The following is a 23,951-nucleotide window of genomic DNA, read 5'->3' as shown; positions in this document are numbered from 1 at the left end:
ACAGATAGAAGGAGAGGATGGAACTCTCACATCCTTTATCGCCCATATTACTGTGCCTTCTCAGAAATCTATTATAATATCTCTAAGTTATTTCTTCAGATTGAGGGGGGGTTAGGGCTAGGTTAATGATATCTCTAGGTTATTTCTTCAGATTGAGGGGGGGTTAGGGCTAGTTTAATGATATCTCTAGGTTATTTCTTCAGATTGAGGGGGGGGTTAGGGCTAGTTTAATGATATCTCTTGGTTATTTCTTCAGATTGAGGGGGGGGTTAGGGCTAGTTTAATGATATCTCTAGGTTATTTCTTCAGATTGAGGGGGGGTTAGGGCTAGTTTAATGATATCTCTAGGTTATTTCTTCAGATTGAGGGGGGGTTAGGGCTAGTTTAATGATATCTCTAGGTTATTTCTTCAGATTGAGGGGGGGTTAGGGCTGGTTTAATGATATCTCTTGGTTATATCTTCAGATTGAGGGGGGGTGGTAGGGCTAGTTTAATGATATCTCTAGGTTATTTCTTCAGATTGAGGGGGGGTTAGGGTTAGTTTAATGATATCTCTTGGTTATTTCTTCAGATTGAGGGGGGGTTAGGGTTAGTTTAACCTTGTGTTTTTAAACTTGCCCTATCCCCCCCCCTCAATCTTAAGAAATAACCAAGAGATATCATTAATGAGAATATCTCTCTGTGATCCTCTCCAGATTGAGGAGGCGTTGGTGTGAAGGAGCTCCTTCAGAGGTACGCCTGTAAGACCCTGATGGCCCAAAGTGAAGAGGCCAAGATGCTACTGGGGCTGTAGAGGATCAAAATTTGACTTTGACATTATGGGGTATTGATCAGGGACACAAAATCTCAATTGAATCAATTTTAAATGCAGGCTGTAACGCTACTACTACTAATACTACGACTACAACTACTACCACCATCTACTACTACTACTAATACCACCATCTACTACTACTACTACTACCACTATCTCCACTACTACTACTGCTAATAATACTACTACCACCATCTACTACTACTACCACCATCTACTACTGCTACTACTACGACCATTAATACAACTACTACTGCTGCTACTACCACTATCTCCACTACTACTACTGCTAATAATACTACTACCACTAATACTACTGCTGATAATACTACTACTACTGCTAATAATACTACTACCACTAATACTACTGCTGATAATACTACTACTACTGCTAATAATACTACTACCACTAATACTACTGCTGATAATACTACTACTACTGCTAATAATACTACTACCACTAATACTACTGCTGATAATACTACTACTACTGCTAATAATACTACCACCACTAATACTACTGCTAATAATACTACTACCACTAATACTACTGCTAATAATACCACTACCACTAATACTACTGCTAATAATACTACTACCACTAATACTACTGCTAATAATACTACTAATAATAATACTACTACCACTACTACCAATAATACTACTACCACTACTAATAATAATAATACTAATAATACTACTACTAATAATACTACTACCACTAATACTACTGCTGATAATACTACTACTACTGCTAATAATACTACTACCACTAATACTACTGCTGATAATACTACTACTACTGCTAATAATACTACTACCACTAATACTACTGCTAATAATACTACTACCACTAATACTACTGCTAATAATACTACTACCACTAATACCACTGCTAATAATACTACTACCACTAATACTACTGCTAATAATACTACTACCACTAATACTACTGCTAATAATACTACTACCACTAATACTACTGCTAATAATACTACTAATAATAATACTACTACCACTACTACTAATAATACTACTACTACTACCACTACTAATAATAATAATACTAATAATACTACTACTAATAATACTACTACCACTACTACTACTGCTAATAATAATACTACTACTGCTATTATTACAATCAATCAGTAGTTGTCACAAAGCACTTATACAGAAACCCAGCCTAAAACCCCAAAGAGCAAGCAATGCAGATGTAGGAAAAACTCCCTAGAAAGGCGGGAACCTAGGAAGAAACCTAGAGAGGAACCAGGCTCTGAAGGGTGGCCAGTCCTCTGCTGGCTGTGTCGGGTGGAGATTATAGGAGTACATGGCCATTAAGGCCAGATTGTTCTTCAAGATGTTCAAATTTTCATAGATGATCAGCAGGGTCAAATAATAATCACAGTGGTTGTAGAGGGTGCAACAGGTCAGCACCTCAGGAGTAAATGTCAGTTGGCTTTTCATAGCCGAGCATTCAGAGGTCGAGACAGCAGGTGCGGTAGAGAGGACTCTAACACAATAATTGTGTTCAAAAAGATTTTTTAATGACTACCTCATCTCTGTACCCAACACATACAGTGGGGCAAAAAAGTATTTAGTCAGCCACCAATTGTGCAAGTTCTCCCACTTAAAAAGATGAGAGAGGCCTGTAATTTTCATCATAGGTACACTTCAACTATGAAAGACAAAATAAGAAGAAAAAAAATCCAGAAAATCACATTCTAGGATTTTTAATGAATTTATTTGCAAATTATGGTGGAAAATAAGTATTTGGTCACCTACAAACAAGCAAGATTTCTGGCTCTCACAGACCTGTAACTTCTTAAGAGGCTCCTCTGTCCTCCACTCGTTACCTGTATTAATGGCACCTGTTTGAACTTGTTATCAGTATAAAAGACACCTGTCCACAACCTCAAACAGTCACACTCCAAACTCCACTATGGCCAAGACCAAAGAGCTGTCAAAGGACACCAGAAACAAAATTGTAGACCTGCACCAGGCTGGGAAGACTGAATCTGCAATAGGTAAGCAGCTTTGTTTGAATTAATCAACTGTGGGAGCAATTATTAGGAAATGGAAGACATACAAGACCACTGACAATCTCCCTCGCAAGATCTCACCCCGTGGGGTCAAAATGATCACAAGAACGGTGAGCAAAAATCCCAGAACCACACGGGGGACGTAGTGAATGACCTGCAGAGAGCTGGGACCAAAGTAACAAAGCCTACCATCAGTAACACACTACGCCGCCAGGGACTCAAATCCTGCAGTGCCAGACGTGTCCCTCTGCTTAAGCCAGTACATTTCCAGGCCCGTCTGACGTTTGCTAGAGAGCATTTGGATGATCCAGAAGAAGATTGGGAGAATGTCAGATGAAACCAAAATATAATTATTTGGTAAAAACTCAACTCGTCGTGTTTGGAGGACAAAGAATGCTGAGTTGCATCCAAAGAACACCATACCTACTGTGAAGCATGGGGGTGGAAACATCATGCTTTGGGGGTGTTTTTCTGCAAAGGGACCAGGACGACTGATCCGTGTAAAGGAAAGAATGAATGGGGCCATGTATCGTGAGATTTTGAGTGAAAACCTCCTTCCATCAGCAAGGGCATTGAAGATGAAACGTGGCTGGGTCTTTCAGCATGACAATGATCCCAAACACACCGCCCGGGCAACGAAAGAGTGGCTTCGTAAAAAGCATTTCAAGGTCCTGGATTGGCCTAGCCAGTCTCCAGATCTCAACCCCATAGAAAATCTTTGGAGGGAGTTGAAAGTCCGCGTTGCCCAGCAACAGCCCCAAAACATCACTGCTCTACAGGAGATCTGCATGGAGGAATGGGCCAAAATACCAGCAACAGTGTGTGAAAACCTTGTGAAGACTTACAGAAAACGTTTGACCTCTGTCATTGCCAACAAAGGGTATATAACAAAGTATTGAGATAAACTTTTGTTATTGACCAAATACTTATTTTCCACCATAATTTGCAAATAAATGCATTAAAAATCGTACAATGTGATTTTCTGGATTTCTTTTCTTCTCATTTTGTCTGTCATAGTTGAAGTGTACCTATGATGAAAATTACAGGCCTCTCTCATCTTTTTAAGTGGGAGAACTTGCACAATTGGTGGCTGACTAAATACTTTTTTGCCCTACTGTATACAATTACCTGGTCCCTCAGTCAAGCAATGATTTTCAAACACAGATTCAACCACAAAGACCAGGGAGGTTTTCTCGCAAAGAAGGGCACCGATTGGTAGATGGGTTAAAATAAAAAGACATTGAATATCTCTTTGAGCATGGTGAAGTTATTAATTACACTTTGGATGGTGCATCAATAGACCCAGTCACTACAGAGATACAGACATCCTTCTTAAAACTCAGTTGCCAGAGGAAGGCTCAGAGATTTCACCATGAGACCAATGTTGACTTTAATGGCTGTTATAGAAAACTGAGGATGGATCAACAACATTGTAGTTAACCTAAATAACCGAGTGAAAAGGAGGAGGCCTGTACAGAATAAAAATATTCCAAAACATGGATCCTGTTTGCAACAAGGCACTAAAGTAATACTAAAAAAAATGAGGAAAAGCAATTCATTTTTTTTGTCCTGAATACAAAGTGTTATTTTTGGGGAAAATCCAACACAACACATCACTGAATACCACTCTACATATTTTCAAGCATAGTGGTGGCTTCCTCATGTTATAGGGGTATGCTTGTAATCGTTAAGGACTGGGGAGTTTTTCAGCATAAAAAAAGAAGCTAAGCACAGGCAACCTGGTTCAGTCTGCTTTCCACCAGACACTGGGAGAGGAATTCAACTTTCAGCAGGACAATAACCTAAAACACAAGGCCAAATATACACTGGAGTTGCTTCAGGAACTGTGAATGTTCCTGAGTGGCAGAGTTTTGACTTGAATCTCCTGAAAATCTATGGCAAGAGCGGAAAATGGTTGTCTAGCAATGATCAACAACCAATTTGACAGAGCTTAAAGACTTTTGAAAAGAATAATGGGAAAATGTTGCACAGTGCAGGTTTGGAAAGCTCTTAGAGACTTACCCAGAAAGACGCACAGCTGTTAGAGACTTACCCAGAAAGACTCACAGCTCTTAGAGACTTACCCAGAAAGACTCACAGCTCTTAGAGACTCACCCAGAAAGACTCACAGCTCTTAGAGACTTACCCAGAAAGACTCACAGCTCTTAGAGACTCACCCAGAAAGACTCACAGCTCTTATCGACTTACCCAGAAAGACTCACAGCTCTTAGAGACTTACCCAGAAAGACACCCAGCTCTTAGAGACTTACCCAGAAAGACTCACAGCTCTTAGAGACTTACCCAGAAAGACTCACAGCTCTTAGAGACTTCCCCAGAAAGACTCACAGCTTTTAGAGACTTACCCAGAAAGACTCACAGCTCTTAGAGACTTACCCAGAAAGACTCACAGCTCTTAGAGACTCACCCAGAAAGACTCACAGCTCTTAGAGACTCACCCAGAAAGACTCACAGCTCTTAGAGACTCACCCAGAAAGACTCACAGCTGTAACGGTGCTTCTACAAAGTATTGACTCAGGGGTGTGATCCTTATGTAAATTAGATATGCCTGTATTTCATTTTAAATACATTTACAAAAATTTCCAAAAACTGGTTTTCACTTTGTCATTATGGGGTATTGTGCGTATAAATCGATTTAATACGTTTTTGAAATCAGGCTTTAACAACACAATTTGGAATAAGTCAAGGGGTATGAATACTTTCTGAAGCCACTGTATATATATCTAGTATTATAAACCAGGTAGTTTGGCTCCTGGATGCTGATTGGCTGAAAGTCTTGGTATATCAGACAATATACTATGGGTATGATGCAAATCTCTGTTTCCTGTACAGAATCACATCGAGTTACATCATGATGTAAATAAATGTGAACTTTCTACAATAGACTCCATAGTGGTATACTGTCGTTAAATGCTCTAGTTTTCTTCTGAATAAAAAGTGTCCATCAATCTGTTCTACCCTGGGTAGCATTGACTCTTGCAGTCCCATTAATGAACAGCTCCATGTTTCTGCTTTAGACCCACACGCCTCCCTCCCATCCTCCTCTACTGACCTGTGTGTGTGTTTGGTGTGTGTGTGTATCTTATTAACAGTAAATTGGAGGCAGGCTGGTTCATGTGACAGTGGGACCGAGAGGTTCAGGAATCTTAGTCACACTCTCCCCATCAAGACTCAATCTAATCTAGTTTTTAGTGATGAAGAATAACCCTGTTCTAATCTAGTGGTTAGTGAGGAAGAATAACCCTGTTCTAATCTAGTGGCTAGTGAGGAAGAATAACCCTGTTCTAATCTAGTGGTTAGTGAGGAAGAATAACCCTGTTCTAATCTAGTGGTTAGTGAGGAAGAATAACCCTGTTCTAATCTGTTAGTGAGGAAGAATAACCCTGTTCTAATCTAGTGGCTAGTGAGGGAGAATAACCCTGTTCTAATCTAGTGGCTAGTGAGGAAGAATAACCCTGTTCTAATCTAGTGGTTAGTGAGGAAGAATAACCCTGTTCTAATCTAGTGGTTAGTGAGGAAGAATAACCCTGTTCTAATTTAGTGGTTAGTGAGGAAGAATAACCCTGTTCTAATCTAGTGGTTAGTGAGGAAGAATAACCCTGTTCTAATCTAGTGGTTAGTGAGGAAGAATAACCCTGTTCTAATCTAGTGAGGAAGAATAACCCTGTTCTAATCTAGTGGTTAGTGAGGAAGAATAACCCTGTTCTAATCTAGTGGTTAGTGAGGAAGAATAACCCTGTTCTAATCTAGTGGCTAGTGAGGAAGAATAACCCTGTTCTAATCTAGTGGTTAGTGAGGAAGAAAAACCCTGTTCTAATCTAGTGGTTAGTGAGGAAGAATAACCCTGTTCTAATCTAGTGGTTAGTGAGGAAGAATAACCCTGTTCTAATCTAGTGAGGAAGAATAACCCTGTTCTAATCTAGTGAGGAAGAATAACCCTGTTCTAATCTAGTGAGGAAGAATAACCCTGTTCTAATCTAGTGAGGAAGAATAACCCTGTTCTAATCTAGTGAGGAAGAATAACCCTGTTCTAATCTAGTGAGGAAGAATAACCCTGTTCTAATCTAGTGGTTAGTGAGGAAGAATAACCCTGTTCTAATCTAATGGTTAGTGAGGAAGAATAACCCTGTTCTAATCTAGTGGTTAGTGAGGAAGAATAACCCTGTTCTAATCTAGTGGCTAGTGAGGAAGAATAACCCTGTTCTAATCTAGTGGTTAGTGAGGAAGAATAACCCTGTTCCAATCTGTTAGTGAGGAAGAATAACCCTGTTCCAATCTGTTAGTGAGGAAGAATAACCCTGTTCCAATCTGTTAGTGAGGAAGAATAACCCTGTTCCAATCTGTTAGTGAGGAAGAATAACCCTGTTCCAATCTGTTAGTGATGAAGAATAACCCTGTTCCAATCTGTTAGTGAGGAAGAATAACCCTGTTCTAATCTAGTGGCTAGTGAGGAAGAATAACCCTGTTCTAATCTAGTGGTTAGTGAGGAAGAATAACCCTGTTCTAATCTAGTGGTTAGTGAGGAAGAATAACCCTGTTCCAATCTGTTAGTGAGGAAGAATAACCCTGTTCTAATCTAGTGGTTAGTGAGGAAGAATAACCCTGTTCTAATCTAGTGGCTAGTGAGGAAGAATAACCCTGTTTTAATCTAGTGGTTAGTGAGGAAGAATAACCCTGTTCTAATCTAGTGGTTAGTGAGGAAGAATAACCCTGTTCTAATCTAGTGGTTAGTGAGGAAGAATAACCCTGTTCTAATCTAGTGGTTAGTGAGGAAGAATAACCCTGTTCTAATCTAGTTTTTAGTGAGGAAGAATAACCCTGTTCTAATCTAGTGAGGAAGAATAACCCTGTTCTAATCTAGTGGTTAGTGAGGAAGAATAACCCTGTTCTAATCTAGTTTTTAGTGAGGAAGAATAACCCTGTTCTAATCTAGTGAGGAAGAATAACCCTGTTCTAATCTAGTGGTTAGTGAGGAAGAATAACCCTGTTCTAATCTGTTAGTGAGGAAGAATAACCCTGTTCTAATCTGTTAGTGAGAAAGAATAACCCTGTTCTAATCTGTTAGTGAGAAAGAATAACCCTGTTCTAATCTGTTAGTGAGAAAGAATAACCCTGTTCTAATCTGTTAGTGAGAAAGAATAACCCTGTTCTAATCTAGTGAGGAAGAATAACCCTGTTCTAATCTAGTGGTTAGTGAGGAAGAATAACCCTGTTCTAATCTGTTAGTGAGGAAGAATAACCCTGTTCTAATCTAGTGGCTAGTGAGGAAGAATAACCCTGTTCTAATCTAGTGGCTAGTGAGGAAGAATAACCCTGTTCTAATCTAGTGGCTAGTGAGGAAGAATAACCCTGTTCTAATCTAGTGGCTAGTGAGGAAGAATAACCCTGTTCTAATCTAGTGGTTAGTGAGGAAGAATAACCCTGTTCTAATCTGTTAGTGAGGAAGAATAACCCTGTTCTAATCTGTTAGTGAGGAAGAATAACCCTGTTCTAATCTGTTAGTGAGGAAGAATAACCCTGTTCTAATCTAGTGGCTAGTGAGGAAGAATAACCCTGTTCTAATCTAGTGGTTAGTGAGGAAGAATAACCCTGTTCTAATCTGTTAGTGAGGAAGAATAACCCTGTTCTAATCTGTTAGTGAGGAAGAATAACCCTGTTCTAATCTGTTAGTGAGGAAGAATAACCCTGTTCTAATCTAGTGGCTAGTGAGGAAGAATAACCCTGTTCTAATCTAGTGGTTAGTGAGGAAGAATAACCCTGTTCTAATCTGTTAGTGAGGAAGAATAACCCTGTTCTAATCTGTTAGTGAGGAAGAATAACCCTGTTCTAATCTGTTAGTGAGGAAGAATAACCCTGTTCTAATCTAGTGGCTAGTGAGGAAGAATAACCCTGTTCTAATCTAGTGGCTAGTGAGGAAGAATAACCCTGTTCTAATCTAGTGGCTAGTGAGGAAGAATAACCCTGTTCTAATCTAGTGGTTAGTGAGGAAGAATAACCCTGTTCTAATCTGTTAGTGAGGAAGAATAACCCTGTTCTAATCTAGTGGCTAGTGAGGAAGAATAACCCTGTTCTAATCTAGTGGCTAGTGAGGAAGAATAACCCTGTTCTAATCTAGTGGTTAGTGAGGAAGAATAACCCTGTTCTAATCTAGTTTTTAGTGAGGAAGAATAACCCTGTTCTAATCTAGTGAGGAAGAATAACCCTGTTCTAATCTAGTGAGGAAGAATAACCCTGTTCTAATCTAGTGGCTAGTGAGGAAGAATAACCCTGTTCTAATCTAGTGGTTAGTGAGGAAGAATAACCCTGTTCTAATCTAGTTTTTAGTGAGGAAGAATAACCCTGTTCTAATCTAGTGAGGAAGAATAACCCTGTTCTAATCTAGTGGTTAGTGAGGAAGAATAACCCTGTTCTAATCTAGTGGCTAGTGAGGAAGAATAACCCTGTTCTAATCTAGTGGTTAGTGAGGAAGAATAACCCTGTTCTAATCTGTTAGTGAGAAAGAATAACCCTGTTCTAATCTAGTGAGGAAGAATAACCCTGTTCTAATCTAGTGGCTAGTGAGGAAGAATAACCCTGTTCTAATCTAGTGGCTAGTGAGGAAGAATAACCCTGTTCTAATCTAGTGGCTAGTGAGGAAGAATAACCCTGTTCTAATCTAGTGGCTAGTGAGGAAGAATAACCCTGTTCTAATCTAGTGGCTAGTAAAGAAGAATAACCCTGTTCTAATCTAGTGGTTAGTGAGGAAGAATAACCCTGTTCTAATCTAGTGGTTAGTGAGGAAGAATAACCCTGTTCTAATCTAGTGGTTAGTGAGGAAGAATAACCCTGTTCTAATCTAGTGGTTAGTGAGGAAGAATAACCCTGTTCTAATCTAGTGGTTAGTGAGGAAGAATAACCCTGTTCTAATCTAGTGGTTAGTGAGGAAGAATAACCCTGTTCCAATCTGTTAGTGAGGAAGAATAACCCTGTTCTAATCTAGTGGTTAGTGAGGAAGAATAACCCTGTTCTAATCTAGTGGTTAGTGAGGAAGAATAACCCTGTTCTAATCTGTTAGTGAGGAAGAATAACCCTGTTCTAATCTAGTGGTTAGTGAGGAAGAATAACCCTGTTCTAATCTAGTGGTTAGTGAGGAAGAATAACCCTGTTCTAATCTAGTGGTTAGTGAGGAAGAATAACCCTGTTCTAATCTGTTAGTGAGGAAGAATAACCCTCTTCTAATCTAGTGGTTAGTGAGGAAGAATAACCCTGTTCTAATCTGTTAGTGAGGAAGAATAACCCTGTTCTAATCTGTTAGTGAGGAAGAATAACCCTGTTCTAATCTAGTGGTTAGTGAGGAAGAATAACCCTGTTCTAATCTAGTGGTTAGTGAGGAAGAATAACCCTGTTCTAATCTAGTGGTTAGTGAGGAAGAATAACCCTGTTCTAATCTGTTAGTGAGGAAGAATAACCCTGTTCTAATCTAGTGGCTAGTGAGGAAGAATAACCCTGTTCTAATCTAGTGGTTAGTGAGGAAGAATAACCCTGTTCTAATCTAGTGGCTAGTGAGGAAGAATAACCCTGTTCTAATCTAGTGGTTGGTGAGGAAGAATAACCCTGTTCTAATCTGTTAGTGAGGAAGAATAACCCTGTTCTAATCTAGTGGCTAGTGAGGAAGAATAACCCTGTTCTAATCTAGTGGCTAGTGAGGAAGAATAACCCTGTTCTAATCTGTTAGTAAGGAAGAATAACCCTGTTCTAATCTAGTGGTTAGTGAGGAAGAATAACCCTGTTCTAATCTAGTGGTTAGTTAGGAAGAATAACCCTGTTCCAATCTGTTAGTGAGGAAGAATAACCCTGTTCTAATCTAGTGGCTAGTGAGGGAGAATAACCCTGTTCTAATCTAGTGGTTAGTGAGGAAGAATAACCCTGTTCTAATCTAGTGGTTAGTGAGGAAGAATAACCCTGTTCTAATCTAGTGGTTAGTGAGGAAGAATAACCCTGTTCTAATCTAGTGAGGAAGAATAACCCTGTTCTAATCTAGTGGTTAGTGAGGAAGAATAACCCTGTTCTAATCTAGTGGTTAGTGATGAAGAATAACCCTGTTCTTATCTATAGTGAGGAAGAATAACCCTGTTCTAATCTAGTGGTTAGTGAGGAAGAATAACCCTGTTCTAATCTAGTGGCTAGTTAGGAAGAATAACCCTGTTCTAATCTGTTAGTAAGGAAGAATAACCCTGTTCTAATCTAGTGGCTAGTGAGGAAGAATAACCCTGTTCTAATCTAGTGGCTAGTGAGGAAAAATAACCCTGTTCTAATCTAGTGGCTAGTGACGAAGAATAACCCTGTTCTAATCTAGTGGTTAGTGAGGAAGAATAACCCTGTTCTAATCTAGTGGTTAGTGAGGAAGAATAACCCTGTTCTAATCTGTTAGTGAGGAAGAATAACCCTGTTCTAATCTAGTGGTTAGTGAGGAAGAATAACCCTGTTCTAATCTAGTGGTTAGTGAGGAAGAATAACCCTGTTCTAATCTAGTGGTTAGTGAGGAAGAATAACCCTGTTCTAATCTGTTAGTGAGGAAGAATAACCCTGTTCTAATCTAGTGGCTAGTGAGGAAGAATAACCCTGTTCTAATCTAGTGGCTAGTGAGGAAGAATAACCCTGTTCTAATCTGTTAGTAAGGAAGAATAACCCTGTTCTAATCTAGTGGTTAGTGAGGAAGAATAACCCTGTTCTAATCTAGTGGTTAGTTAGGAAGAATAACCCTGTTCCAATCTGTTAGTGAGGAAGAATAACCCTGTTCTAATCTAGTGGTTAGTGAGGAAGAATAACCCTGTTCTAATCTAGTGAGGAAGAATAACCCTGTTCTAATCTAGTGGTTAGTGATGAAGAATAACCCTGTTCTTATCTATAGTGAGGAAGAATAACCCTGTTCTAATCTAGTGGTTAGTGAGGAAGAATAACCCTGTTCTAATCTAGTGGCTAGTTAGGAAGAATAACCCTGTTCTAATCTAGTGGCTAGTTAGGAAGAATAACCCTGTTCTAATCTAGTGGTTAGTTAGGAAGAATAACCCTGTTCTAATCTAGTGGTTAGTGAGGAAGAATAACCCTGTTCTAATCTAGTGGTTAGTGAGGAAGAATAACCCTGTTCTAATCTAGTGGTTAGTGAGGAAGAATAACCCTGTTCTAATCTGTTAGTGAGGAAGAATAACCCTGTTCTAATCTAGTGGCTAGTGAGGAAGAATAACCCTGTTCTAATCTAGTGGTTAGTGAGGAAGAATAACCCTGTTCTAATCTGTTAGTGAGGAAGAATAACCCTGTTCTAATCTAGTGGTTAGTGAGGAAGAATAACCCTGTTCTAATCTAGTGGCTAGTGAGGAAGAATAACCCTGTTCTAATCTAGTGGTTAGTGAGGAAGAATAACCCTGTTCTAATCTAGTGGTTAGTGAGGAAGAATAACCCTGTTCTAATCTGTTAGTGAGGAAGAATAACCCTGTTCTAATCTAGTGGTTAGTGAGGAAGAATAACCCTGTTCTAATCTAGTGGTTAGTGAGGAAGAATAACCCTGTTCTAATCTAGTGGTTAGTGAGGAAGAATAACCCTGTTCTAATCTAGTGGTTAGTGAGGAAGAATAACCCTGTTCTAATCTAGTGGTTAGTGAGGAAGACTAACCCTGTTCTAATCTGTTAGTGAGGAAGAATAACCCTGTTCTAATCTAGTGGTTAGTGAGGAAGAATAACCCTGTTCTAATCTAGTGGTTAGTGAGGAAGAATAACCCTGTTCTAATCTGTTAGTGAGGAAGAATAACCCTGTTCTAATCTAGTGGCTAGTGAGGAAGAATAACCCTGTTCTAATCTAGTGGTTAGTGAGGAAGAATAACCCTGTTCTAATCTAGTGGTTAGTGAGGAAGAATAACCCTGTTCTAATCTGTTAGTGAGGAAGAATAACCCTGTTCTAATCTAGTGGCTAGTGAGGAAGAATAACCCTGTTCCAATCTAGTGGCTAGTGAGGAAGAATAACCCTGTTCTAATCTAGTGGTTAGTGAGGAAGAATAACCCTGTTCTAATCTAGTGGTTAGTGAGGAAGAATAACCCTGTTCTAATCTGTTAGTGAGGAAGAATAACCCTGTTCTAATCTAGTGGTTAGTGAGGAAGAATAACCCTGTTCTAATCTAGTGGTTAGTGAGGAAGAATAACCCTGTTCTAATCTAGTGGTTAGTGAGGAAGAATAACCCTGTTCTAATCTAGTGGTTAGTGAGGAAGAATAACCCTGTTCTAATCTAGTGGTTAGTGAGGAAGAATAACCCTGTTCTAATCTAGTGGTTAGTGAGGAAGAATAACCCTGTTCTAATCTAGTGGTTAGTGAGGAAGACTAACCCTGTTCTAAACTAGTGGTTAGTGAGGAAGAATAACCCTGTTCTAATCTAGTGGTTAGTGAGGAAGAATAACCCTGTTCTAATCTAGTGGTTAGTGAGGAAGAATAACCCTGTTCTAATCTAGTGGTTAGTGAGGAAGAATAACCCTGTTCTAATCTAGTGGTTAGTGAGGAAGAATAACCCTGTTCTAATCTAGTGGTTAGTGAGGAAGAATAACCCTGTTCTAATCTAGTGGTTAGTGAGGAAGACTAACCCTGTTCTAAACTAGTGGTTAGTGAGGAAGAATAACCCTGTTCTAATCTAGTGGTTAGTGAGGAAGAATAACCCTGTTCTAATCTAGTGGTTAGTGAGGAAGAATAACCCTGTTCTAATCTAGTGGTTAGTGAGGAAGAATAACCCTGTTCTAATCTAGTGGTTAGTGAGGAAGAATAACCCTGTTCTAATCTAGTGGTTAGTGAGGAAGAATAACCCTGTTCTAATCTAGTGGTTAGTGAGGAAGAATAACCCTGTTCTAATCTAGTGGTTAGTGAGGAAGAATAACCCTGTTCTAATCTAGTGGTTAGTGAGGAAGAATAACCCTGTTCTAATCTAGTGGTTAGTGAGGAAGAATAACCCTGTTCTAATCTAGTGGTTAGTGAGGAAGACTAACCCTGTTCTAAACTAGTGGTTAGTGAGGAAGAATAACCCTGTTCTAATCTAGTGGTTAGTGAGGAAGAATAACCCTGTTCTAATCTAGTGGTTAGTGAGGAAGAATAACCCTGTTCTAATCTAGTGGTTAGTGAGGAAGAATAACCCTGTTCTAATCTAGTGGTTAGTGAGGAAGAATAACACTGTTCTAATCTAGTGGTTAGTGAGGAAGAATAACCCTGTTCTAATCTAGTGGTTAGTGAGGAAGACTAACCCTGTTCTAAACTAGTGGTTAGTGAGGAAGAATAACCCTGTTCTAATCTAGTGGTTAGTGAGGAAGAATAACCCTGTTCTAATCTAGTGGTTAGTGAGGAAGAATAACCCTGTTCTAATCTAGTGGTTAGTGAGGAAGAATAACCCTGTTCTAATCTAGTGGTTAGTGAGGAAGAATAACCCTGTTCTAATCTAGTGGTTAGTGAGGAAGAATAACCCTGTTCTAATCTAGTGGTTAGTGAGGAAGAATAACCCTGTTCTAATCTAGTGGTTAGTGAGGAAGAATAACCCTGTTCTAATCTAGTGGTTAGTGAGAAAGAATAACCCTGTTCTAATCTAGTGGTTAGTGAGGAAGAATAACCCTGTTCTAATCTAGTGGTTAGTGAGGAAGACTAACCCTGTTCTAAACTAGTGGTTAGTGAGGAAGAATAACCCTGTTCTAATCTAGTGGTTAGTGAGGAAGAATAACCCTGTTCTAATCTAGTGGTTAGTGAGGAAGAATAACCCTGTTCTAATCTAGTGGTTAGTGAGGAAGAATAACCCTGTTCTAATCTAGTGGTTAGTGAGGAAGAATAACCCTGTTCTAATCTAGTGGTTAGTGAGGAAGAATAACCCTGTTCTAATCTAGTGGTTAGTGAGGAAGACTAACCCTGTTCTAAACTAGTGGTTAGTGAGGAAGAATAACCCTGTTCTAATCTAGTGGTTAGTGAGGAAGAATAACCCTGTTCTAATCTAGTGGTTAGTGAGGAAGAATAACCCTGTTCTAATCTAGTGGTTAGTGAGGAAGAATAACCCTGTTCTAATCTAGTGGTTAGTGAGGAAGACTAACCCTGTTCTAAACTAGTGGTTAGTGAGGAAGAATAACCCTGTTCTAATCTAGTGGTTAGTGAGGAAGAATAACCCTGTTCTAATCTAGTGGTTAGTGAGGAAGAATAACCCTGTTCTAATCTAGTGGTTAGTGAGGAAGAATAACCCTGTTCTAATCTAGTGGTTAGTGAGGAAGAATAACCCTGTTCTAATCTAGTGGTTAGTGAGGAAGAATAACCCTGTTCTAATCTAGTGGTTAGTGAGGAAGACTAACCCTGTTCTAAACTAGTGGTTAGTGAGGAAGAATAACCCTGTTCTAATCTAGTGGTTAGTGAGGAAGAATAACCCTGTTCTAATCTAGTGGTTAGTGAGGAAGAATAACCCTGTTCTAGCCCTGTGTTCCAGTATGTCTGAGGGACTTTGCATCCTCTTGTTAGATGTATTGACAATGTCAAGACACATAAATGGCTTACATTCTTGATATCAAAGTCTTCAAATGTCAGTCTCATGTCATCAGGGCTGGTTTAAGGGAAACTAAAACCGCATCCTCAGTTACCAGACACCTTTTGGGTTTATAGATCACTTGAAATCAGTCATTAACAGTTATATGTCTTGATTGAAATTGTATAAATTAAAATCATTGATAAATACTGCGTTTGTGTGTCTGGAACTTTAATAACGCTGTAGCCTAATAATAATGTAGCCTGATAGGCCAATTGCGTTCCTGTACGGTTGTTCCTATGAAGCACATTTTTGTCCATTCAGGACCAGCGGCATTTTGGAGTCCTCAAGAAGTAAACTGACAGATGACAGGCATAACGCGCCTCACTGTCCTCGGATGACCCGGTTAGCTCTCTCATACATTTTCAAATGTGTTTGATTGATCTAAAACAGTGTAGTACAAAACGCATGAATGTGTTTTTGAATCCGTCGAATCCAGTCTATTGGCGCAGCGTGTGAATCCTGGCGACCTTGTAATCCCGCGTCCGCTAAAGATCACTTTGACGTTCCACTACTAAACAAAACAGTTCCCCCGCCTGTGTTTGTAGGAACACCTTCTCTGTGTCGTCACATCACGCCTTCAGCGATATATGAAGGGTTCGAACAAGATTCAACTAAATTAGAGAAACAGGAGGCAGCGGAGAGAACTGGACAGCAGAGCAGCAGAATCATGAAGGCACTGAATGTCCTACACCGGGCTGCGAACACCCTGCTCAGCCAGCCCGGGGACCGGGCAACTCTACTGACAAGGTGTGGGATGTGCGGCGCCTCGAGGTTACTTAACAAGGTAGTGCTGTTACGCTACAGTCTCATCTTAATGCAGTACTTGGTTGATACAATGTATCGATATAATAAGGTTATAGCGGTGTAATGATACCAGAACGTTTAGGGGTTTCGAAGTGTTTAATTCAACTGGCCTCTGAATAATAGATCTCTGGTCTGTAGGTTACAATAACTAAGCGTTTGCAGCAGCCAGCAAGACTGAGGGTAAAAACAGTATTCTCCATGCATTAACTGTTTATGAATAGCTTGAATATTTACATTGACTGCATTTTGTTAATAAATAATTAAAACAATTTCTAGCTTTAGATAAAACTATAACTAATTGAACTCTGCACGCCTGGTGAAAAGAGATTTGTGTTGTGGGTTGTAAAGTAAGCAGAAAAGGTCGTTAAACTATGGTTGAACTGACTCAACTTAGCCCTGAGATGTTTAGATAAAGTGTGGTTAACTTTTTAGGTCTTCCATTATCTTGAGTTGTCTGCTGAAGTGGTAATAAATTATAGTGAGCCTTCAGGAGGATAGATTATATTGTGTGTCATGTGAGTGTAACGGATGTGAAATGGCTAGCTAGTTAGCGGGTACGCGCTAGTAGCATTTCAATCAGTTACGTCACTTGCTCTGAGACTTTAAGTAGGGTTGTCCCTTGCTTTGCAAGGGCCGCGGCCTTTGTGGAGCGATGGGTAACGCCGCTTCGTGGTTGACTGTTGTTGGTGTGTGCAGAGGGTCCCTGGTTCGCGCCCGTGTCGGGGCGAGGGGACGACGTAAAGTTACAACTGTTACATGTGTGCGCTGGGAAGTTGGAATTAACTTTTTAACCTATTTTATATAGGCCAGGACGGGGAGATTTATTCTGTAACCTATGACGTCATATCATGTATATAAACTGTTGGTTATGGTCAAATGGTAGCGTGCTGCGAGAATAAATACTATTATCTAATTTTAATAAGACTGTATCCTGTCTATTTTATGTTAATAAGTATCTTACAAATTCTTATAAATAGACAGATTGAATTTAATTAATGAGTACATTAGAGGAATTATTTAATTCCACTAACAAAAAGTCATTAAATTAGTTGGCAATATCAGTGGGTTTTGTGATGAATGAGCCATCTGATTCAATGAATGATGGAGCTGAGTTTGCCTTTTTAGATATGTAGTGGTGTGGTGATGTACTGTAGATATGTAGTGGTGTGGTGATGTAGATATGTAGTGGTGTGGTGATGTACTGTAGATATGTAGTGGTGTGGTGATGTAGATATGTAGTGGTGTGGTGATGTACTGTAGATATGTAGTGGTGTGGTGATGTAGATATGTAGTGGTGTGGTGATGTACTGTGGATATGTAGTGGTGTGGTGATGTAGATATGTAGTGGTGTGGTGATGTAGATATGTAGTGGTGTGGTGATGTAGATATGTAGTGGTGTGGTGATGTACTGTAGATATGTAGTGGTGTGGTGATGTAGATATGTAGTGGTGTGGTGATGTAGATATGTAGTGGTGTGGTGATGTACTGTGGATATGTAGTGGTGTGGTGATGTAGATATGTAGTGGTGTGGTGATGTACTGTAGATATGTAGTGGTGTGGTGATGTACTGTAGATATGTAGTGGTGTGATGATGTAGATATGTAGTGGTGTGGTGATGTACTGTAGATATGTAGTGGTGTGGTGATGTACTGTGGATATGTAGTGGTGTGGTGATGTACTGTAGATATGTAGTGGTGTGGTGATGTACTGTAGATATGTAGTGGTGTGGTGATGTACTGTAGATATGTAGTGGTGTGGTGATGTACTGTAGATATGTAGTGGTGTGGTGATGTACTGTAGATATGTAGTGGTGTGGTGATGTACTGTAGATATGTAGTGGTGTGGTGATGTACTGTAGATATGTAGTGGTGTGGTGATGTAGATATGTAGTGGTGTGGTGATGTACTGTAGATATGTAGTGGTGTGGTGATGTAGATATGTAGTGGTGTGGTGATGTAGATATGTAGTGGTGTGGTGATGTACTGTGGATATGTAGTGGTGTGGTGATGTACTGTGGATATGTAGTGGTGTGGTGAGGTACTGTAGATATGTAGTGGTGTGGTGATGTACTGTAGATATGTAGTGGTGTGGTGATGTAGATATGTAGTGGTGTGGTGATGTACTGTAGATATGTAATGGTGTGGTGATGTAGATATGTAGTGGTGTGGTGATGTACTGTGGATATGTAGTGGTGTGGTGATGTACTGTAGATATGTAGTGGTGTGGTGATGTAGATATGTAGTGGTGTGGTGATGTAGATATGTAGTGGTGTGGTGATGTACTGTAGATATGTAGTGGTGTGGTGATGTAGATATGTAGTGGTGTGGTGATGTACTGTGGATATGTAGTGGTGTGGTGATGTAGATATGTAGTGGTGTGGTGATGTAGATATGTAGTGGTGTGGTGATGTAGATATGTAGTGGTGTGGTGATGTACTGTAGATATGTAGTGGTGTGGTGATGTAGATATGTAGTGGTGTGGTGATGTAGATATGTAGTGGTGTGGTGATGTACTGTGGATATGTAGTGGTGTGGTGATGTACTGTAGATATGTAGTGGTGTGGTGATGTACTGTAGATATGTAGTGGTGTGGTGATGTAGATATGTAGTGGTGTGGTGATGTACTGTAGATATGTAGTGGTGTGGTGATGTAGATATGTAGTGGTGTGGTGATGTACTGTAGATATGTAGTGGTGTGGTGATGTACTGTAGATATGTAGTGGTGTGGTGATGTAGATATGTAGTGGTGTGGTGATGTAGATATGTAGTGGTGTGGTGATGTACTGTAGATATGTAGTGGTGTGGTGATGTACTGTAGATATGTAGTGGTGTGGTGATGTACTGTGGATATGTAGTGGTGTGGTGATGTACTGTAGATATGTAGTGGTGTGGTGATGTAGATATGTAGTGGTGTGGTGATGTACTGTAGATATGTAGTGGTGTGGTGATGTACTGTAGATATGTAGTGGTGTGGTGATGTACTGTGGATATGTAGTGGTGTGGTGATGTACTGTAGATATGTAGTGGTGTGGTGATGTAGATATGTAGTGGTGTGGTGATGTACTGTAGATATGTAGTGGTGTGGTGATGTACTGTAGATATGTAGTGGTGTGGTGATGTACTGTAGATATGTAGTGGTGTGGTGATGTACTGTGGATATGTAGTGGTGTGGTGATGTACTGTAGATATGTAGTGGTGTGGTGATGTACTGTAGATATGTAGTGGTGTGGTGATGTACTGTAGATATGTAGTGGTGTGGTGATGTACTGTAGATATGTAGTGGTGTGGTGATGTACTGTAGATATGTAGTGGTGTGGTGATGTACTGTAGATATGTAGTGGTGTGGTGATGTACTGTAGATATGTAGTGGTGTGGTGATGTAGATATGTAGTGGTGTGGTGATGTAGATATGTAGTGGTGTGGTGATGTACTATAGATATGTAGTGGTGTGGTGATGTACTGTAGATATGTAGTGGTGTGGTGATGTAGATATGTAGTGGTGTGGTGATGTACTGTGGATATGTAGTGGTGTGGTGATGTAGATATGTAGTGGTGTGGTGATGTACTGTGGATATGTAGTGGTGTGGTGATGTACTGTAGATATGTAGTGGTGTGGTGAGGTACTGTAGATATGTAGTGGTGTGGTGATGTAGATATGTAGTGGTGTGGTGATGTACTGTAGATATGTAGTGGTGTGGTGATGTACTGTAGATATGTAGTGGTGTGGTGATGTACTGTAGATATGTAGTGGTGTGGTGATGTACTGTAGATATGTAGTGGTGTGGTGATGTACTGTAGATATGTAGTGGTGTGGTGATGTACTGTGGATATGTAGTGGTGTGGTGATGTACTGTAGATATGTAGTGGTGTGGTGATGTACTGTAGATATGTAGTGGTGTGGTGATGTACTGTAGATATGTAGTGGTGTGGTGATGTACTGTAGATATGTAGTGGTGTGGTGATGTACTGTAGATATGTAGTGGTGTGGTGATGTAGATATGTAGTGGTGTGGTGATGTACTGTAGATATGTAGTGGTGTGGTGATGTACTGTAGATATGTAGTGGTGTGGTGATGTACTGTAGATATGTAGTGGTGTGGTGATGTACTGTGGATATGTAGTGGTGTGGTGATGTAGATATGTAGTGGTGTGGTGATGTACTGTAGATATGTAGTGGTGTGGTGATGTAGATATGTAGTGGTGTGGTGATGTAGATATGTAGTGGTGTGGTGATGTACTGTAGATATGTAGTGGTGTGGTGATGTAGATATGTAGTGGTGTGGTGATGTACTGTAGATATGTAGTGGTGTGGTGATGTAGATATGTAGTGGTGTGGTGATGTACTGTAGATATGTAGTGGTGTGGTGATGTAGATATGTAGTGATGTGGTGATGTACTGTGGATATGTAGTGGTGTGGTGATGTAGATATGTAGTGGTGTGGTGATGTACTGTAGATATGTAGTGGTGTGGTGATGTACTGTAGATATGTAGTGGTGTGGTGATGTACTGTGGATATGTAGTGGTGTGGTGATGTACTGTAGATATGTAGTGGTGTGGTGATGTAGATATGTAGTGGTGTGGTGATGTACTGTAGATATGTAGTGGTGTGGTGATGTACTGTAGATATGTAGTGGTGTGGTGATGTACTGTAGATATGTAGTGGTGTGGTGATGTACTGTAGATATGTAGTGGTGTGGTGATGTACTGTAGATATGTAGTGGTGTGGTGATGTAGATATGTAGTGGTGTGGTGATGTACTGTAGATATGTAGTGGTGTGGTGATGTAGATATGTAGTGGTGTGGTGATGTACTGTAGATATGTAGTGGTGTGGTGATGTAGATATGTAGTGGTGTGGTGATGTACTGTAGATATGTAGTGGTGTGGTGATGTAGATATGTAGTGGTGTGGTGATGTACTGTGGATATGTAGTGGTGTGGTGATGTACTGTAGATATGTAGTGGTGTGGTGATGTAGATATGTAGTGGTGTGGTGATGTAGATATGTAGTGGTGTGGTGATGTAGATATGTAGTGGTGTGGTGATGTACTGTAGATATGTAGTGGTGTGGTGATGTACTGTAGATATGTAGTGGTGTGGTGATGTACTGTAGATATGTAGTGGTGTGGTGATGTACTGTAGATATGTAGTGGTGTGGTGATGTAGATATGTAGTGGTGTGGTGATGTAGATATGTAGTGGTGTGGTGATGTAGATATGTAGTGGTGTGGTGATGTACTGTAGATATGTAGTGGTGTGGTGATGTACTGTAGATATGTAGTGGTGTGGTGATGTAGATATGTAGTGGTGTGGTGATGTACTGTAGATATGTAGTGGTGTGGTGATGTAGATATGTAGTGGTGTGGTGATGTACTGTAGATATGTAGTGGTGTGGTGATGTACTGTAGATATGTAGTGGTGTGGTGATGTACTGTAGATATGTAGTGGTGTGGTGATGTAGATATGTAGTGGTGTGGTGATGTACTGTAGATATGTAGTGGTGTGGTGATGTACTGTAGATATGTAGTGGTGTGGTGATGTACTGTGGATATGTAGTGGTGATGTACTGTAGATATGTACTGGTGTGGTGATGTACTGTAGATATGTAGTGGTGTGGTGATGTACTGTAGATATGTAGTGGTGTGGTGATGTACTGTAGATATGTAGTGGTGTGGTGATGTACTGTAGATATGTAGTGGTGTGGTGATGTAGATATGTAGTGGTGTGGTGATGTACTGTAGATATGTAGTGGTGTGGTGATGTACTGTAGATATGTAGTGGTGTGGTGATGTACTGTAGATATGTAGTGGTGTGGTGATGTACTGTAGATATGTAGTGGTGTGGTGATGTACTGTAGATATGTAGTGGTGTGGTGATGTAGATATGTAGTGGTGTGGTGATGTACTGTAGATATGTAGTGGTGTGGTGATGTAGATATGTAGTGGTGTGGTGATGTACTGTAGATATGTAGTGGTGTGGTGATGTAGATATGTAGTGGTGTGGTGATGTACTGTAGATATGTAGTGGTGTGGTGATGTACTGTGGATATGTAGTGGTGTGGTGATGTACTGTAGATATGTAGTGGTGTGGTGATGTAGATATGTAGTGTTGTGGTGATGTAGATATGTAGTGGTGTGGTGATGTACTGTAGATATGTAGTGGTGTGGTGATGTAGATATGTAGTGGTGTGGTGATGTACTGTAGATATGTAGTGGTGTGGTGATGTAGATATGTAGTGGTGTGGTGATGTACTGTAGATATGTAGTGGTGTGGTGATGTAGATATGTAGTGGTGTGGTGATGTACTGTAGATATGTAGTGGTGTGGTGATGTACTGTAGATATGTAGTGGTGTGGTGATGTACTGTGATATGTAGTGGTGTGGTGATGTACTGTAGATATGTAGTGGTGTGGTGATGTAGATATGTAGTGGTGTGGTGATGTACTGTAGATATGTAGTGGTGTGGTGATGTACTGTAGATATGTAGTGGTGTGGTGATGTACTGTAGATATGTAGTGGTGTGGTGATGTACTGTAGATATGTAGTGGTGTGGTGATGTAGATATGTAGTGGTGTGGTGATGTACTGTAGATATGTAGTGGTGTGGTGATGTAGATATGTAGTGGTGTGGTGATGTACTGTAGATATGTAGTGGTGTGGTGATGTACTGTAGATATGTAGTGGTGTGGTGATGTAGATATGTAGTGGTGTGGTGATGTACTGTGATATGTAGTGGTGTGGTGATGTAGATATGTAGTGGTGTGGTGATGTACTGTAGATATGTAGTGGTGTGGTGATGTAGATATGTAGTGGTGTGGTGATGTACTGTAGATATGTAGTGGTGTGGTGATGTACTGTAGATATGTAGTGGTGTGGTGATGTACTGTAGATATGTAGTGGTGTGGTGATGTAGATATGTAGTGGTGTGGTGATGTAGATATGTAGTGGTGTGGTGATGTACTGTAGATATGTAGTGGTGTGGTGATGTACTGTAGATATGTAGTGGTGTGGTGATGTACTGTAGATATGTAGTGGTGTGGTGATGTAGATATGTAGTGGTGTGGTGATGTACTGTAGATATGTAGTGGTGTGGTGATGTACTGTAGATATGTAGTGGTGTGGTGATGTACTGTAGATATGTAGTGGTGTGGTGATGTACTGTAGATATGTAGTGGTGTGGTGATGTACTGATGATATGTAGTGGTGTGGTGATGTAGATATGTAGTGGTGTGGTGATGTACTGTAGATATGTAGTGGTGTGGTGATGTAGATATGTAGTGGTGTGGTGATGTACTGTAGATATGTAGTGGTGTGGTGATGTAGATATGTAGTGGTGTGGTGATGTACTGTAGATATGTAGTGGTGTGGTGATGTACTGTTGATATGTAGTGGTGTGGTGATGTACTGTAGATATGTAGTGGTGTGGTGATGTAGATATGTAGTGTTGTGGTGATGTAGATATGTAGTGGTGTGGTGATGTACTGTAGATATGTAGTGGTGTGGTGATGTAGATATGTAGTGGTGTGGTGATGTACTGTAGATATGTAGTGGTGTGGTGATGTAGATATGTAGTGATGTGGTGATGTACTGTGGATATGTAGTGGTGTGGTGATGTAGATATGTAGTGGTGTGGTGATGTACTGTAGATATGTAGTGGTGTGGTGATGTACTGTAGATATGTAGTGGTGTGGTGATGTACTGTGGATATGTAGTGGTGT

General features: G+C 40.1%; 1 pseudogene; it reads left to right on the top strand.

Annotated features, from left to right (window-relative positions):
- The first annotated feature begins 15,711 nt into the window (after positions 1 to 15,711).
- LOC129844771 (haloacid dehalogenase-like hydrolase domain-containing 5) overlaps positions 15,712 to 23,951 on the top strand; it is a 38,913-nt pseudogene continuing 30,673 nt past the window's right edge.

This window comes from Salvelinus fontinalis, unplaced genomic scaffold (genome assembly GCF_029448725.1).
Source record: "Salvelinus fontinalis isolate EN_2023a unplaced genomic scaffold, ASM2944872v1 scaffold_0226, whole genome shotgun sequence".
Classification (NCBI taxonomy): domain Eukaryota; kingdom Metazoa; phylum Chordata; class Actinopteri; order Salmoniformes; family Salmonidae; genus Salvelinus; species Salvelinus fontinalis.
This window is presented reverse-complemented; position numbering and strand designations above follow the sequence as displayed.